This window comes from Mesoplodon mirus (assembly GCF_964341445.2).
Source record: "Mesoplodon mirus genome assembly, chromosome: 3".
In the NCBI taxonomy this organism is placed as follows: domain Eukaryota; kingdom Metazoa; phylum Chordata; class Mammalia; order Artiodactyla; family Ziphiidae; genus Mesoplodon; species Mesoplodon mirus.
The window spans coordinates 190,667,096-190,687,167 of NC_138978.1; the positions used below are offsets into that span (position 1 = coordinate 190,667,096).

Here is a 20,072-nt window from a genome sequence, read left to right on the forward strand (position 1 = left end):
AGAGTTCTGATATCAGAACCTGGATGTGTTAATGATTTTTCCCCCATTTTTAGATATAGATTTTCAAATTCTGGAGATGTACAAGATAAGCCTTCATTGTTTCCTCATAAAAATAAAGTCTTATCTTCTCCAAAGAGAGATAGCGACAGAGATTTGGACAATTCAGATGCAAGCATTTTGGCAGAGACAAGCACTTTCCTGTTTATAAGTTATCAGACACACCACAGTTTTGGCAACTGCAAAGGACTCTTTACCAATTTTGGAAGGATAATTACAGAAAAGATATGCAAGAAGCTCTCTTCAAAGACATAATGGGGTGTGATTTGAAGAAAATCATAAGATCCCACTGCCCCAAAATATCTTTCCCATATCTAGGACCTGAAATTTCCATCATGGTCATCAAAGATGAAAAACAGCATCTGAACTCAAGCTTTACACTAGTGCTGACACATTACCTGTTGCTCCGCAGAAAGCAAAACATGGGGAAAGCAGAGCACAGGCATATGGGGTGCCACGGAAAACGAGGCCGAGAGAACAAAGGTTAGAGTAAATAGAGGTCACCACACACCAAACAGGAGTGGGGACCGGGGGACAAATGGAAGTGGAGTGCTCAGTGAAGTCTCCCTATGCTGATAACAGGAACCCAAAAGGGGAAGGAGGGGTTAGCTTAAAAAGCAAGCACTAAGAGGTATGAGCTACTATATATAAATAGTAAGCTATAAGGATATATTGAACAGCACAGAGAATACTGCCAATATTTTAAGATAACTTCAAATGGAGTATAATCTATAAAAATTTTGAATCCCTATGTTGTACACCTGAAAACTAATATAATATAGTAAATCAACTATACCTCAATAAAAAATAAAAATAAAATAAAGTATACAGAAAAAAAAAAAACTATGCCTGTTCAGGCTATTTTGAAATACTATTTCCCACTGAAGAAACAGACGTTGAATGATTTTTTTTAAAAAAGCAGTTATTCCCAACTGCTAAGTTTACATTTTAGTAGAAAAAAATGAATAGCATTCCTATAAAAATAAAAGAGCAAGTATTAAATTCCCCAATGAACAGTATTTATAGAAGCATTCCTTTAATAAAAACCTACCCAGCTGAGTACAGATACTGTAAATATGAACATTAATTAGAGGTTTCTTCTCTCAAGGATGTGTGAGCTGATAATTAAAATACAAAATAGTAATGGCCAAGGTTGACGTGTGTACAGAGTGCTGTGGAATCCCAGCAGAAGCGTCTACTTCTACCCTGGAGACCTAGGAAAGAGGAGAAGAGATGCTGTGTAAGATGATTCTTGAAGAGTAAGTAACAGATCATTCAGAGGAAAGGAGAAGGCAGTGTGGATTGAAACAAGGGCTCAAGAAGGGAAATTGTGCAGCAATTAGGAAGATGTAAAAGGTGGTGGAGGCTCTGAAATCAGATCTAAGCTCAAATCCAACAGCAGCTTTGAGAATTTAAGAAACTGCTTCACTTCTCTGAACCTTGTTTTCTCTTCATCTGTAAAATGATGCCAACAATAACAGTGGCATCTTCCTCATTGGCTGCCGTACATTTAAACGCACAGCAGGGTCTGTACTGCGGTCAATGAAATTTAATCATACTATCAGGGGCCATAAAAGTCCAAATGAGAGGCAACGATAGTCAGAGCTAGGCCAGTGAGGAAAAGAGAGACAGTTCTGAGGGAGAAACTGTGAATTGGTCAGATAAGGGGAAAAAGGAAGAGATCAAGGCTGATGCAAAGCTTCTAATTTGAGCATCAGGGCAGGTACAGATGCCATGAGCAGAGAGAGGCAGCCCAGGAAGGTGAGCAGGACTGGGAGGCCTGCTGTGTGTGAGTGTCTACATGCCGTGCTGGGGACTCCAGAGAGAGGCAGAGATGTAGATCTGGGAGCGGTTAGCATGGCTGAGTCACTGACCACAGAAGATCTTACAGGGAAACTGCAAAACAGAGGGTAGAAACCCAAAGCACTCAATCAAACCTTAGAGAAAAAAAATAACATACGAATGACTCAAATTCTTGCCGTAAGCTCATCATGACATTTGCAGTAACGATAATGATGGTTTACTGCGTTTTCCTCTGTGGGTATTGTGCTAAGTGTTTGAATACGTTATTCATTCGTTCAACAAGTAGTCTCAGAGCACCTTCTGAATGCCAACCTGGTTCTCAGGTGAGAACCAGAGATGCAACAACAAACCTAGCAGAAGACATGGCTGCCCTCACGGAGCTGCCCTGTCTTGTGTGACAAAACAGTAACCAAATAAACAACGTCACATCAGATTACGACAAGTGCTACAAAGAAAGGAAGAGAAACCAATACGATAGAGAGCAGCAGAGGCAGGATGGGGACAGCTGGAGACAGCTGTCAGGGGAGCTTCTCTGCAAAGTTCACGTGGTCCCCCCTCCCGACAGCCCTCACCAAGGCTGGGACTCCAAGGCTTTGCAAAGTTAAATAACTTTTTCAGTGCCTCTTGGCTACAACCAAGATTTTTCTGACTCTCATACCTTAACCACGATAAGTACAGCCTCCCACAAACAAGCTAAATGGCAAGGAAATGCACAATAACCTAATATAGTAAAATACATATTCAAATGTAAAGTGCTATTACCTACACAGACTGTTTTAATATGGAAACGGTCACTATTACAGCTACCGCTAGTTACTGCTGCTAATAAGCTCGTACAGATTGGTTTAAAACATCGCTGATGCTTGGGTTTCTGCTAGAAAGAAGAATTACCAGGCAACTGATTGATGTAATGATGCCCAAGTTCCAGAAATAAAATGAAACCTCCTCTCTTTAGTTAGCAAATACATCGTTGACTCCAGGAACTGAAACACACATATTGAGTAGTCAGCTTACGTTTATGAAAATGATGCAGGGGGAGACAGGAGAGGAACCAAGCCTGTCGAGAGGTTGGAGGTCATGGTACTTACCGTGCAGCATCCCATGCTGTCACCGCTGTCCTGGATGGAAAGTGAGCAGGAGGTCCAGGCTCAGGACCATGGCCATGGCCATGGCCAGTGAGTACTAATGGCTAAATCTTCAGATTGAGAGCCTGGAGGAAAGGTGTGGGCAGAGAGTGAAAATGTCATTAGAAACACGAAAAGCCAAAGAAAGAAAGTGCTGAAAGAATCTAGAATCAACGGCCAAAAACTTTAGAGAAAATAAAGGAGGAAATGATGAGGGTATTTTAGTTATTTTCACACGCAGCATCTTTCTCATCTGAGGTCATTTTTAAAAAATCTATCAGCCATACATGCAGCAGCATTTGCCACTTTCTGAAGACACCACCCAACATCTGGCACCTACCACTGTCACGGTCAGTTTCGCTTAAATTAGGAACCAGTCACTGAGGGCTTAGATCCTTTATCTAATTATAAAGAAATGTGTTTATAGAAAGGATTTGACCAGTGGCATTTTCAAATTTTAACACTTTATGGGCACAATGTCTTAGAAAGAATAACTCATTTTCAAAAATCAATAAAGTCCTAGTAGTTTTCTGGTAGCATCTTTGGGATTCTCTATGTATAGTATCATGTCATCTACAAACAATGACAGCTTTACTTCTTTTTCAATTTGGATTCCTTCTATTGCTTTTTCTTCTCTGATTGCTATGGCTAAAACTTCTAAAACTATGTTGAATAAGAGTGGTGAGAGTGGGCAACCTTGTCTTGTTCCTGATCTTAGTGGAAATGGTTTCAGTTTTTCACCATTGAGGATGATGCTGGCTGTGGGTTTGTCATATATGGCCTTTATTATGTTGAGGAAAGTTCCCTCTATGCCTACTTTCTGCAGGGTTTTTATCATAAATGGGTGTTGGATTTTGTCAAAAGCTTTCTCTGAATCTATTGAGATGATCATATGTTTTTTCTCCTTCAATTTTTAATATGGTGTATCATGTTGCTTGATTTGCATATATTGAAGAATCCTTGCATTCCTGGAATAAACCCCACTTGATCACGGTGTATGGTCCTTTTAATGTGCTGTTGGACTCTGTTTGCTAGTATTTTGTTGAGGATTTTTGCATCAATGAATTTGGTAAAGTAGCAGGATACAAAATTAATGCACAGAAAGCGCTGGCATTCCTATACACTAATGATGAAAAATCTGAAAATGAAATTAAGAAAACACTGCCAATTACCACTGCAACAAAAAGAATAAAATGTCTAGGAATAAACCTACCTAAGGAGACAAAAGACCTGTATGTAGAAAGTTATAAGACACTGATGAAAGAAATTAAAGATGATACAAATAGATGGAGAGATGTACCATGTTCTTGGATTGGAAGAATCAACATTGTGAAAATGACTCTACTATCCAAAGCAATCTACAGATTCAATGCAATCCCTATCAAACTACCACTGGAATTTTTCACAGAACTAGAACAAAAAATTTCACAATTTGTATGGAAACACGAAAGACCCCAAATAGCTAAAGCAATCTTGAGAACGAAAAATGGAGCTGGAGGAATCAGGCTCCCTGACTTCAGACTATACTACAAAGCTACAGTAATCAAGACAGTATGGTACTGGCACAAAAACAGAAAGATAGATCAATGGAACAGGATAGAAAGCCCAGAGATAAACCCACGCACATATGGTCACCTTATCTTTGATAAAGGAGGCAAGAATATACAGTGGAGAAAAGACAGCCTCTTCAATAAGTGGTGCTGGGAAAACTGGACAGGGACATGTAAAAGTACGAGATTAGAACACTCCCTAACACCATACACAAAAATAAGCTCAAAATGGATTAAAGACCTAAATGTAAGGCCAGAAACTATCAAACTCTTAGAGGAAAACATAGGCAGAACACTCTGTAACATAAATCACAGCAAGATCCTTTTTGACCCACCTCCTAGAGATATGGAAATAAAAACAAAAATAAACAAATGGGACCTAATGAAACTTCAAAGCTTTTGCACAGCAAAGGAAACCATAAACAAGACCAAAAGACAACCCTCAGAATGGGAGAAAATATTTGCAAATGAAGCAACTGACAAAGGATTAATCTCCAAAACTTATAAGCAGCTCATGAAGCTCAATAACAAAAAAACAAACAACCCAATCCACAAATGGGCAGAAGACCTAAACAGACATTTCTCCAAAGAAGATATACAGATTGCCAACAAACATATGAAAGAATGCTCAACATCATTAATCATTAGAGAAATGCAAATAAAAACTACAATGAGATATCATCTCACACCGGTCAGAATGGCCATCATCAAAAAATCTAGAAACAATAAATGCTGGAGAGGGTGTGGAGAAAAGGGAACACTCTTGCACTGCTGGTGGGAATGTAAATTGGTACAGCCGCTATGGAGAACGGTATGGAGGTTCCTTAAAAAACTACAAATAGAACTACCATATGACCCAGCAATCCCACTACTGGGCATATACCCTGAGAAAACCATAATTCAAAAAGAGTCATGTACCAAAATGTTCACTGAAGCTCTATTTACAATAGCCAGGAGATGGAAGCAACCTAAGTGTTCATCATCGGATGAATGGATAAAGAAGATGTGGCACATACATACAATGGAATATTACTCAGCCATAAAAAGAAATGAAATTGAATTATTTGTAGTGAGGTGGATGGACCTAGAGTCTGTCATACAGAGTGAAGTAAGTCAGAAAGAGAAAAACAAATACCGTATGCTAACACATATATATGGAATCTAAGGGGAAAAAAAAAAAGGTCATGAAGAACCTAGGGGCAAGACGGGAATAAAGAAACAGACCTACTAGAGAATGGACTTGAGGATATGGGGAGGGGGAAGGGTAAGCTGTGACAAAGTGAGAGCGTGGCATGGACATATATACACTACCAAATGTAAAACAGACAGCTAGTGGGAAGCAGCCACATAGCACAGGGAGATCAGCTTGGTGCTTTGTGACCACCTAGAGGGGTGGGATAGGGAGGGTGGGAAGGAGGGAGACGCAAGAGGGAAGAGATATGGGAACATATGTATATGTATAGCTGATACACTTTGTTATACAGCAGAAACTAATACACCATTGTAAAGCAATTATACTCCAATAAAGATGTTTAAAAAAATCAATAAAGTCTTCAGAGTTCAGGAAAAATATTGATATCCACTATTTTACTTGAGCCTCAAAACAGTCCTATCAGGATGAATTTTTATCCCTGATATGTGAGAAGGAGAGTAGTGAGACCCAAAGAGCACATGGGCCGGTGGTTGAGTGGTGAGGTTCTCGCATGCGAACAGAAATCCAGTAGCAGGTGGTAATAGGAAATGCCTTGCAGAGGTACGGGGTGAAGTAAGTGAGTTGATGGATTCAGACTCCCAGACCACTATACCTGGCAGGTCACCGTGAGCCTAAAAAGGTAGTTATTAAGACAGAGCTTGGGATTTTAGAGAATAACAGCATGTGAGAATCAAAATGGAGGGAATCTGTAGATGGGATACAAGAGAAAAATAAAATGAAATACATCGGGGAAACAGAAGAAGCTGTATTGTAAACGCAGGGAGCAGTGGCCTTAGATGACAATTGCTAGAAGGGAGGAGGGGGAAATGAAGAAATAAGCCGCATGCAGAAGTGCTATGATAGTAAATAAGCAGTGCTTATAACGATAAACACCCTTCATTAGAGAGCTTCCATTCTTAATAAGGAAAGGAAACTTTTCAATACAAGAAAGGGATCTGCCAGATCTATAAACATACTTAGTTTGAAACTTATCCTGTAAAAGGAATGGTATACAGAAAGAGGTGGGAAAACCTACTGGATAATTTAACTTCTTGACAGGATTACAGCTCATCTTGCTGCTTCTAATTAATAATGTATTTAGCTATATTATTAGACACTTAGATGTGTTTTTCTGGCAGCAACGGTAACTGCGTTCTTTCTCACAGGCCTTTGCTAGTGAGAAGCATGATAAAAGACAGTGAAGGTAAATATAGTCTGCTTTCATGCTGTAAGGCTGTCTGATAGCACCCCAGCCCTTTGGTGATTTATACACAAGTTACATCCCAAGTAACTAATTCTAAACTTGGACCGTATGTGCTAGCTCCGTTTTTATGTCTCAGTGTGGCAGTTTGTTTCTAGAGTTGCCACAGATGAATGTTACTATTAGCTTAAAGCTTTGGTGAAAAGTGTCATCAATGCTTATTCTTTGAGAAGAGGAAAAAGAAAAAAGATACTGAGGTTCTGTTTCCAGAAAAAAAAAACTTGGAAGCTACTAGGTGCCAGGCACTGTGATAGTCATTTTGCATTTCTTATCTCATTGAAGTCTCACAATAAATGTGCAAAGAAGTTATTATTAACTACATTTTAACCTTGAGAAAACTAAGCTTCAGAGAGATTAAAAACTTGTCCAAGTTCACTCAAGGAACCAAGAAACCAAGCCAGGACTAAAACTAAGAACTTTCTGACTCTGAAATAACCGCTCTTCCCATAAATCAAATGAGATTTTGCTGATTAAAGACCAAAATTGCAACTTCTTTCAGTCACATGCTTAAAATTAGCCTCTGAAATTGAGGAGACTCTTTTGTGACTGAGTAATGACTGATTTTCTTAATAAATCTCAAAAGAGATATTGTCATCATTCAAATTATATTGTAAGGATGGTCACAGTCATTATCCTGAACACAGACAAGTTAGAAAGTTCTTTCTATGCAATATGCAACAGTTATTGATATGTGCACTCTGGTGCACATTCTAAGAAAAAAAAACCATGAAGACTTAATTTTAAAAGATATTACTGTCTTCAGTAATTCCCTATCTTTCCAAAGACAAGGAAATTCTTCAGATAAACTGAACTGAATAATCTGAATTTTTTGAAATGAGTACCCGTTCAGAAAACAGGACGATGTTCAGAAATCATCAGGGCCCTCCTTGCTTGCTAGACTTCTCTGGAGCAGTCTCCCACCCACTGCAGCATCACCAATCATCTACCCCCCGTCTGAGATCGCCACCTGAACTCCAGACAGGAACTGTGCAATGCCACCACACTTCAGAACCCCCATGTACACTCACCCTCTTGGTCAGTTATTGCACTAAAGATGTAATACATTATCATCACCCATGTTCAGTAACTGTGAAAAGTGGGTGATCTGAATCCCATTTTTCAGATGACGAAACTGTTACTTACCTGAAGTCATAAACCTAACAACTGATGGAGCCAGGCAGCAATCCAAGCCCAGGTCTTTCTGATTCCAAGTCTGATTCTTGTCCCTCTCACCCTGACTGCCTCTCTGTATAACTTCCAGTTCCCACTCGTGGTTCCAGAGCCCTCCTGATCTTTTCTGTGTCTATAAACTGAACGCCACTTTTCCTCCTTATAATTCATCTCTGCTTTCTTTTTCTCCTGGACTCTTTATGAGGATGAATGGTGTCACTTACCAACTGTAATATATTTGTACGTTCACTTGTCTACCTCTTCCACTAAATTCTCAGTTACCTTTGTGTGCCTACAACCCGTCGGAGAGCCTGGCAAAAAGTCTGACACATTTAACATATAAGTATTTGCTTGGTAAGTGATGCTATTCTGTCACCTTAGCTGGAACCCCGGAGGTCATCCACGACTCATTCCTCTCCTGCCCCTGAGACCAGTACGAATCGAGTCTCATCCGTTCTACTTTAAACGTCTCGTGAAGCTGTCTTCAGTTTTCCACCGTGACTGCCTTAGTTATGGTTTCCATTCCCACCTCTTGCTTGGATTACCACGGTTCTCTTCTGAATGATGGAAACACCCTCCTCTCTGAGGTGATTCTCGCCAAAAACATTGTCTACCCAATGCGATCCGGTTCTTCAGTAACTCCTCACCACCTCCACCACGACACATGTCTCTTCGGAGCTCTGACCGTGCAAACCGCTCTCATCTCGCCCTTCACTGGCCCTCGCGTGCTCTCTCTCTCTACCCCCCTGGACCCGCACAGGTCCAGCCATTACACACTGCTTATAAGCCCCTTAAACCTAGGTGCTATTTCTCCACTGTGTGGCTTCTTGCACAAGCAATGCCCTTTATCCATTTATTTACCTCATACACTTCTAATTAAAAGGCCAGTCAAAGGTTAATAATTTGTCATCCCTTTAAAGGGACAGTCTTCATGCCTGGTGGATCAAGATGGCAGAACAGGAGGATCCTGAGCTCACCTCTCCCCAGGGACACACCAAACTACAACCACACATACAACAACTCTCTCTGAGAACAGCCTGAAGACTAGCAGGACACATTTACTACAACTAAGGATATAAAGAAAAGCCCACATGGAGACAGGAAGAAAGGGAAGAGATGCAGTCTTGTCACAAGCCACACCCCCGGTGCAGTGGCCCACAGGCAGGAGGGACATCACAACCACGGATGCCCCGAGGAGCAAGGGGTCTGTGCCTCACACTGGGCTCCCCAACTCAGGGGACCTGCACAGGGAAGATGAGCCCCATAACGTCAGACCTTGAAAGCCAGTGGGACTTACATCTGGGAGAGCCAGAGAGCTGTGGGAAACCGAGACTCCGCTCGTGAAGGGCTCGTGCACAGACTCACTCTCACTGCGTCTCAGCACAGAGGAAGCAACTTGGAAAGTGCCTGGGTTATGTGAGAAGGAGATTTGTTGACTAATATTAGGGCCTGTGCTGGAGGGACAGGGATCTGGTAAAACTTTCTTCAGGGACAGAAGCGCTGGCGTGTGCCATTTTGTTGTGCTCTCTTTCTACCTACCTGGCCTGGCACTGGCAGGTGCCACTTCTGTCACTTGCCATCATCTCAGCTAAAACCATGCACCCACCCCGGTGTTCTCCTGAGGACCAGCCCTGCTACCAGGCCCATCCCAGCTGGCCCTTCCAAAGCAGCTCCCAGCACCCCCCCCTCCGCCTTGGCAAGTGCCCTGTGTCAGCATCAGTGGCCCCTCTAAAGCAGTTCTTGCTCCAGGGGGCCAGCCCCCAGCCACAGCATGTTCACAACAGCCACAGCAAGGCCTCAGGGCCAGTCACACTGGGGGCCAGCCCCACACATCAGCATGCCCACAGCAGTTGCGTGCAGACCTCTCAGCCAGCTGGCCTGAGGGCCAGCCCTGCCCACCAGCATGCCTGCAGCAATCACAGCCCAAACACAGCAAAAGGGCACACACAGTCCACACAGGAGATAAACCTGGAGCACCTGGCTCTGGTGACCAGGGGGGATTGTGCCACTGCGTCCCGCAAGACACCTTCTACATAAGGCTACTCTTTAAAGACTGGAAGATATATACCTCACATGCTTAATACATAGAAACAAACACAAAGAGTTAGGCAAAATGAGGAGACAAAGTAATACCTTCCAAACAAAAGAACAAGACAAAACCTCAGAAAAGGAACTAAATGAAACGGAGATACAAAATTTACCAGGTAAAGAGTCCAAAGAAATATTCATAAAGATACTCATTGAACTTTGGAGAAGAATGGATGAACTCAGTGAGAACTTCAGCAAAGAGACAGAAAATATAAAAAACCAATCAGAGCTGAAGAATACAATAGCTGAAATGAAAAACATACTACAGGGAATCATCAGCAGATTTGAGGATGCAGAAGAACAGATCAGCAATCTGGAAGACAGGGTAATGGAAATTAACCAACTGGAACAGCAAAAGAAAAAAAAAAGAATCCAAAAAAATGAGGATAGTTTAAGGGCCCTCTAGGACAACATCAAGTGTGCTAACATTCACATGATAGGGGTCGCAGAGGGAGAAGAGAAAAAGAAACAATGACAGAAGACCTATCTGAAGATAATGGCTGAAAACTGTCCTAACCTGGTGAAGAAAACAGTCATCCAAATCCAGGAAGCTACAAGAAAGAAAAAATTACAGGTGAAAATCTCTGAGGAACACAGATGCAAAAATCCTCAAGAAAATACTAGCATGCCAAAGTCAACAATATATTAAAAGGATTATTCACCATGATCAAGTGAGATTCATTCCAGGGATGTAAGGATGATTCAACATCTGCAAATCAGTCAATGTAATACACCACATCAACAAAACGAAAACTAAAAATCATATGATTATATCAATAGACGCAGAAGAAGCATTTGACAAAATTCAACGCCCATTCATGATTTTTAAAAACACTCCTAACAAGTCAGGCATAGAAGGAACATATCTCAACATAATAAAACCCACATACAACACTCCTACAGCTAGCATCATACCCAATGGTGAGAGGTTGGAAGCATTTCCTCTAAGATCGGGAACTAGATGAGGATGCCCACTGTGATTCAACATTGCATGGGAAGTCCTAACCACAGCAGTCGGAAAAGAAAAGAGGTAACAGGCATTCAGATTGGAAAGGAAGAAGTACAACTGCGACTATTTGCAGATGACGTGATACTATATCCAGAAAACACCCAGAGACTCCAGCAAAAACCTATTAGAACTAATAAATAAGTTAGTAAAGTGGCAGGACCAAAATAAATATACATAAATCTGTTGCAATTCTATACACTAATAACAAAACTATCAGAAAGAGAAATGAAGAAAACAATCCCGTGTACTATTTCATAAGAAAGAAAAAAATACCTAGGAATAAACTGAGCCAAGAAGGTGAAAGAGCTATACTCTGGGAACTGTAAAACACTGATAAAAGAAAGTGAAAACAACACAAACAAATGGAAAGATATATTGTACTAGTGAATTAGAAGCATTAATATCGTTAAGATGTCCCCAAGCAATCTAAAGACTCAATGGAATACCTATCAAAATACCAATGGCATTTTTCACGGAATTGGAACAAATAATTCAAAATTTTGTACTGAACAGCAGACCCTGAATAGCCAAAGAAATTTTAAGAAAGAAGAAAAAAGCTCGAGGTATCATGGTCTCTGATTTCAAACTATACCACAAAAGTATAGTAATCAAAACTGTATGATACTGGCACAAAAACAGAAACATAGATCAATGGAAACAACAGAATAGGGAGCCCAGAAATAAACCCATGTATATATGGTTAACTAATGTATGACAAAGGAGCCAAGAATACACAGTGGGGGAAAAGACAGTCTCTTCAATAAATGGTGGTGGGAAAACTGAAAAGCTACATGCAAAAGAATGAAACTGGACCACTTTCTTACATCACATACAAACATAAACTAAAAATGGATTACAGCCTTGATTTCAAGACCTGAAACCATAAAACTCCGAGAAGAAAACACTGGCAGTAGCTCTTTGATATCAGTCTTGGAAATATTTTGTTGGGATCTGTCTCCTCAGGCAAAGGAAACAAAAGCAAAAATTTAAAAATGGGACTACATCAAACCAAAATGCTTTTGCGCCATGAAGGGACTCATCAATAAAATGAAAAGGCAACCTTCTGAATGGGAGAAGATACTGGCAAATGATGTATTTGGTAAAGGGTTAATATCCAAAATATACAAAGAACTCACACAACTCAGTATAAAAAAAACAGTAAACAATCTGATTACAAAATAGGCAGAGGATATGAATAGACATTTTTCCAAAGAAGACATGAAGATGGCCAAAAGACACATGAAAAGATGCTCAACATCACTAATCGTCAGGGAAATGCAAATCAAAACCATAATGAGATATCACTTTACACCTGTCAGGATGGCTATTATCAAAAAAACAAATAACAACAAATAACAAGTATTGACGAGCATGTGGATAAAAGAGAATCCTCCTGCACTGCTGGTGGGAATGTAAATTGGTGTAGCCTCTATGGAAAACAGTATGGAGATTCCTCAAAAAATTAAAAAAAAAACTGCCATATGATCCAGCAATTCCACTTCTGGGTATTTACCCAAAGAAAACGAAAAGACTAATTTGAAAAGATAAATGCACTCTTATGTTCACTGCAGGACTATTTACAGTAGCCAAGATATGGAAGCAACCTAAGTGCTTAAAAGTGGATAAAGAAGATTTGGTATATATAAAAACAATGGAATATAACTCAGCCATAAAAAAGAAAGATATCTTGCCATTTGAGACATAGATGAACCTAGAGGGTATTATGCCAAGAGAAGTAAGTCAGATAGAGAAAGACAAATACCATATAATTTCACTTATATGTGGAGTCTAAAAAACCAAACAAAACAGAAACAGACTCAGATACAGAGGGCAAACTGGTGGCTGCCAGAGGGGCGGGTGTGGGAAGTTGGGTGAAACAGGTAAAGGGATTAAAAAGTACAAACTTCCAGTTTTAAAATAAATAAGTCATGAGGGTCTAAGGTACAGCATAGGGAATATAGTCAATAATATTGTAATAACTTTGTATGGTGACAGATGGTTACCAGACTTACTGTTATGATCAATTTGTAGTAGATATAAATGTAGAATCACTATGCTGTTTACCTGAAATTAATATAATATTGTGTGTCAGCTATACTTCAATAAAAATGATAGAAATAGAAAATAAAGTGATAGTCTTCAAACACGTGATCCTTTTGCACAAAACTTCTAATCATTAAAATATGTACACCTGATTTTACAGGTTCAAAATATGGAAATGTATTGCTTGCATTAAATATCACCAGTTATTTTATCTTTTCTGTTATTGTTCTTGTATTTCAGTTGATCTGACCTTCATTAGTAGGTAGCATTTGTAGGAGAAAAATAATATATGAGATATTAACCAAGATTTTTCATCTGTGCGTGGGGGGGATGGGTGAGAGGGGTGAAGGGGTCAAAAGGTATAAACTTCCAGGTATAAAATGAGGAAGTCACGGGGATGTAATGTACAGTATGGTGACTATGGTTAACAATACTTTACAGTATATTTGAAAGCTGCTAAGAGAATAAATCTTATAAGTTCTCATCACAAGAAAAAAAAATTTTGTCCCTACATGTGGTGATGGATGTTAAGTAGACTTACTGTGGTGATCATTTCATGATATAAACAAATATCAAATCTTTATATTGTACACCTGAAACTAATATAATGTTATATGTCAACTGCATCTCACTTTTTAAAAACACATTTTTACTTTCATGTTCTCCTATTTTGTCAGCAGCAAACAGCAGCAGCTCAAGGAAGCAGAAAGAGCACAAAAAGCAAATGGTCAAAGTCTTGGCTTTTGAGTTCCAAAATAAAGACCTGAAACTTGTAGTGATGCCAAAGACCTTAAAAGATTTTTATTTGCAAGCACAGACTTTTCCTACTCAAAGGCTGTCTTGAAAACCCAAGCATAATGTTTATGCTGTTAGAAAAATAAATAAAGGGGTCTCTAATAAGGAGCACTTAGAATCACTCTTAACTGAAATTTTCCAAACTTTTTGTCTTTAGCATGGAAAATTTTAATTCAAGTTTATGTCTTATAGTTATATCTATTCCCTTCGCTTTCTAGTTTTTATACTTTATTTTGCCAATAGAACTTTAGCAAACAACTCATCAGAAAAATCTGCTTTACTTTGACTGAAATCATAGCTCTCTTATAAATACCGTTTCCATAAACACACTTGGGTCTTCTCAGTTCCGCACTTTTCCGTTAGATTTCACCGGCGTGAAATATCTGCCTCTTTTCTCTTGGCTTTAAATAAATCCTGTGCCTCCCTCAATATCCAGTTTAAATCCCACTATGTTTTCCCAAAGTCCTTCATGATCACCCCTGGCTAGAAAGCCATCTGTCTCTCACCTCTGAATGCCCACAGCAACCATTATCAATGAAATCCATGGGCCATAAATCTTGTGCCATTTTGCCGTAATTTTTATCTTTCTTGAACTACTTCTTAAAATTTTTATTATCATATTCTTTTCAAGAATAGTACTCTTATTTCTGCAACTAGAGTATAAATTTTTGGAGGGAACTAAATATGTTTTCCACCTTTATATCCACCAGAGACCACATCAGTGGGTTGAAAGGCATAAATGCTAAAAGCACATTTGATATGGTATTTTATCTTTGGTGATGATGATTATAGTAACAACAATAACAGTAATAATAATAATAATACTTTATTATTATTATTTATTTATTATTATTATTATTATTATTATTTATTTATTATTATTAATAATAATTTAGTATTACATACTACTATGTGCCGGGTGCTACGCAAATCACTTCATGTGGATTATCTCCTTTAACTCTCACATAAACTTATGAATTTGGTTCCATTATTACCTTTATTGTTTAGCAGATAAGACAGACTTTAGAGTCCTGAGAAGTGTTAAGTCATTTGCTCTAAGCCACACAGCTAGAAGTGGAAAAACCGTAACTTAGTTTAATCTTCAATGTTAAATTTCTCGTTGTAGGAATCCACATCTAGGACTTCCTCAGACGGACAAAATTTTATTATCTGTTTTTTGATGTCATGGTTTTAGGAAATGTATTCTTTATTAAAAGCCAATCTCCATTCCAGTATCTAGATCATCTGAGAGCAATGGGAAGGCCCTCTGCAATGGTCTCCAGAAGTAAGAAGTGGATGGGGTTAAGGGTGCTTCATGGTTTTAATGAAGTGACATAAATTTTCAGGGGAAAAAAACAGTAAATCACATTAATAGAAAACCTAATGAACCAGAACTCTGCAATAAATAATGATAAATATTACACAAAGGTTTCTAAATATCACAACTAGTGATAATTCTGAAAAACAACTAGGCAGTTAAAAAGTTCAACATGGAATAAAATAATTATTGTCAACTAAATCACTGTGAGAGAGAAAAGTGTTTTTTTTTTAAAACCTCCTAACTGGATCTGGAATTGGTGAAATCATCTGCAAGTGAAACCTAACTGAAGAAGATGAAGACGAAGAGACTGTAAAGTGCTCTGAGTACCACACCATCTGTTCCCAGTTTATTGCTTCCTACAGACAAAGAACGATCACACACGAAGGAGGATGAAATATTAAGGGACCTCGAAATAGTCAGGGTGTCTAATAAGACATTTCAAAACTAATAGTTCCAAAAATTAATTCTTGGTCTTCCTCCAAACCCTATACCTCCCCAATTCCCTCCCCTCAGGAAACACCACCGCCTTTTCCCAGTTCTCAACTTGTCCGTGTTTCAGGTTTGTTTCACTGGCCTACAATTCCTGCCCCCTTCCTCTCGGCTTTAAACAAACCCTGTTCCTCCCTCCCTGTTCACATCCCACCATGTTTTCCCAAAGTCCTCATAATCATCCCGGGTTAGAACACTCTCTCACCTCTGAGTGCCCACAGCAACCATCATCAATGCAATTCATGGGCCATAAATTTAGGCCCCAACCCTTGGAACCTTCCTGAACTCTGCTCTTCCCATCACAGTCCACATACAATGCATCAGTCAATCTGGTCATCTCTGCCTTTGAACTATACCGAGTCCTGTCGAGCCACTACTTTGACCAAGCCACTGGCACACTGTGTCTGGACTATTGCAGTAGACCCTTAGCTGGCCTTAGAGTTTCTACCTCTCCATTTCCATCACTTTCCCCAACACACACACACACACACACATACACACACACACCTGAGTATTCTTTTAAAAATAAGATTATGTCACTCTTCAAAATTCTCCAGTGATTTCAATAGCACTCAAGGAAAATGCCCCAAATCCTTGCCAAAGACTAACAGATCCACCGATACCTCACCATCAAGCCTAACTAATCTTCCTGCTACCATTCTCCACTGCTCTAACACCACCAGCAAAAACCCATCACCCTTCCCTCTACTCCAGACATGGGGTCTCTCTGCTCTTCTATGAACTCATCATCCTCTTCTCCCTCTACCCCAAGGCATCTTCACTGGCTAACCGCTGGGCCTGGAACACTCTCAGTTCAGTTCTCCGCTCAAATGCCTTGGGGAGACATTCTCTGATCACTCTACACAAACTAACATTATTATATCATCACCACCTCTTTCTCTTCCACTGAACCTTATTATTCTTCACAACACTTGTCAATCCCTAACACGTTATTTTAATATATATTATAATATACAAAGTATATATTTTAAAATAAGTTCTTGGGAGGTTCTATCTAATCGGAGCCTACAATAAATAAATAAATAATGCATACTAAGAATAGTTTTTAATATACACTCAGTTGGTCATTTTGCAAATTTCTCAACAATGCAATGGTCCAAAAATGCAACTGCAAAATGCATGAAGTAGGGCTGATGAGGAGAAAGGTTAGGGATTAAAAGCAGTATTAGTGAAAACGTATGTCCATACAAAAACCTGCACACAGATGTTTATAGCAGCTTTATTCGTAACTACCAAAACTTGGAAGCAATCAACATGTCCTTCAGTAGGTGAACGGGTAAACTGTGGTACATCCACACGATGGAACATTACTCAGGGCTAAAAAGAAATGAGCTCTCGGGCTTCCCTGGTGGCGCAGTAGTTGAGAGTCTGCCTGCCGATGTAGGGGACGCGGGTTCATGCCCCGGTCCGGGAGGATCCCACATGCCGCGGAGCGGCTGGGCCCGTGAGCCATGGCCACTGAGCCTGCACGTCCGGAGCCTGTGTTCCGCAACGGGAGAGGCCACAACAGTGAGAGGCCCGTGTACCGCAAAAAAAAAAAAAGAAATGAGCTCTCAAGCCATGAAAAGACATGGAGGAACCTTAAGTGCATGTGACTAAGTGAAAGAAGCCAATCTGAAAACGCTTTATACTGTATGATTCCAACTATATTACATTTTGGAAAAGATAAAACTATGGAGACAGTAAAAAGATTAGTGGTTGCCAGGGGTTGGGGGAAGAGGGAGGGATGAACAGGCAGAGCACAGGGGATTTCTAGGACACTGGAAATACTCTGTACAACGACATGTGGCATTATCCTATCACACAGCACCCAAATCCACAGAATGTATAACACCAACAGTGAACTGTAACGTCAACTGCAGGCTCTGGGTGATTCTGATGTGTCAGTGTAGGTTCACCAGCTGTAACAGATGTACCATCTGGTGGGGCATGCTGATAATGGTGGAGGCTGTGCGTGTGTGGGCACAGGGGGCATATGGGAAATCTCTGTACCTTCCTCTCAATTTTGCTGTGAACCTAAAATTACCCTAAAACAAAATAAAAGTAGTATCTGTGGATAAAAGTGACTTCACAGAGTTGCTATGAAGATTATATTACTCTCAATAACATATGTGAAGTATCTCATAAACTGACCAGCCTATTACAAGCCCTCAGTAAATGTCCACAAACACACATCTTTTGTTATTGCTCCCGTTCTGTTTTCTGTAAATGGGAGCACACAGATGCCTAGAGGAGTGCGATCATTCAGTACTGTCACCTGAAAGGCATGAAACACAGTGAATTGTTAGTCTGCAAACTGAAGAGTGACAAGCATCGGCCTATTAGTTTACATTGCTTACAACAATAATCTACATCTAGCACTGTAGAAGAAGCAAGATAACCTCATTAAAACCCAGATTACTATGGTCTTCATTACATTCTGGACTAAGTCTTCTCTCTGATATCACACCTACACAATGTCAAAGTGTTCGAAGGACCAATTTTCATGATAATTCTATTTTAGTAAATATGTTTATGTAGACAGTATCTATTTTATTACCTAATATTTCCTGGAAACTCTGATTATTTACAAAAAATGAGTAGATCCTGTGTCAATAAGTTCAGGCTAGTATCTTCTGCCATCTAATGTATTAAGAATTCTTGAGAATTTTCTGATTACAATTCAAATTAAATGCAAACAGTCAAGTAGCACACAGAGACCCCATTATCCACTCTCTGTGAGCTGAGAGGATGAATAATATAATGAGACATGTTAATTATTTGCTTTCCAGCAGCTGTGACTGATTAGTTTTGACTGGTACATCTTGCTAATGTGATAGAGGACAGTAAATATCAGGGCAAGGAAACTGTGGTCTCTAATGACTTGCTTCATTTGTAGCTTGCTATGCAATTTGCCAAAGTGATGCTAGATCCCCACAATCTCTTAACCAAGTGAATTTCATGTCAGGGGACCCTAAGTTTTCAGAGCCCTCTGTCTCAGAAAAGTTGGTCTCTGTCTCTGTCTCTCTGTCTCTCTCTCTGTCACACACACACACACACACACTTTAGTTTCTGAATTGATAACATACAGAACCAAACCTACGGAGGTACTAAGAGATCCCAGCCACCATATGTACTTTTCTTTCTTTCTACCTAAGACTGCCTCTTTAAATCATGTTGCTTATTTTTAAACAACTAAATGCCTTTTGTGAGTCCACGAGTGGCTGCACCAGATCCAGTATGAGCTTTGAACTGCATGTGAGGGGTTTTGAATCATGGCCATCTAGAAGAAACTATCACTAGAGGTGTGTTTCTCAACCTTTTTTTATCACCCCCCTTTAGATTTTTTTTTCCTAATTGTCCCCTCCCCGTGAAATTTTAATACCTCAGATACACCATACCTGGTTATGTACTATGGCCTTTTATGGGGCCACAGACCTGAAACATCTGAGATTTTCTTGATCCCCCAAGAATCTGTTTTCACCCCTTGGGAGCAAGATCACCCCAGCTGAGAAAGTGTTCACGAGAGGCTTCACTCCACCCCCGCTTCATCGTTGTCTAAGTTACATATTCTCGTTGGACACGTGAGCTCTTCAATAGCTCATGTTTCCCATACAAACTGCTAGAACAGGCACACCCCAAGTCTAGGTCCTCCCCCGAAAGGAGGTGGTCAAGACAATGCACAGGGTACAATCACACTTCATCCTCTTTCTTTTCCCCCCAGTAACCTAGGCTGAATCAGGTTCAAACAACTTCAAGGCAGCCTTGATGGAAGAAAGAAAACTCAGAAGTGCCATGTGCAAATAGTGCTTTGCAGAAATACTGAATGAATTGGAACCCCCAGTCTACCTACTTTAATTAAGTACTTCACTTTTCTGAGCTTTAGCATGCACATCTATTAAGTGGAAATGTCAATAGTTATTTCTTGCCCATTTAATAAAGATTTGTTAGCTCCATTGAAAGCCCCCATGAAGACAACCAAAAACACTTACTGATCCAAAGAAGATAATTTTCCTAAATTTACTGTACCAAGTAAGAACACTACCTTGACAAAATCTTAGAATCACCAAAGGGAGAAAATTAAGGACGGTTACTTATAGGGTTACAGGACCCGCGCCAAAAGATTTCAAGGTCATTTTGAAAAGCAGAGAAGCAGTTGGGATTGGGTAG

The 20,072-nt window shown here is 39.8% G+C and overlaps 1 long non-coding RNA gene across 3 annotated transcripts in view; it reads right to left on the reverse strand.

Moving 5' to 3' along the window:
- Positions 1-2,953: 2,953 nt before the first annotated feature.
- Positions 2,954-20,072, reverse strand: part of LOC309800329 — a 116,191-nt gene continuing 99,072 nt past the window's right edge. For all 3 annotated transcript variants that reach the window (XR_014293440.1, XR_014293441.1, XR_014293442.1), the window contains one exon: positions 2,954-3,070. This is a non-coding gene — a long non-coding RNA (uncharacterized lncRNA). The remainder of the gene's footprint in view (positions 3,071-20,072) is intronic.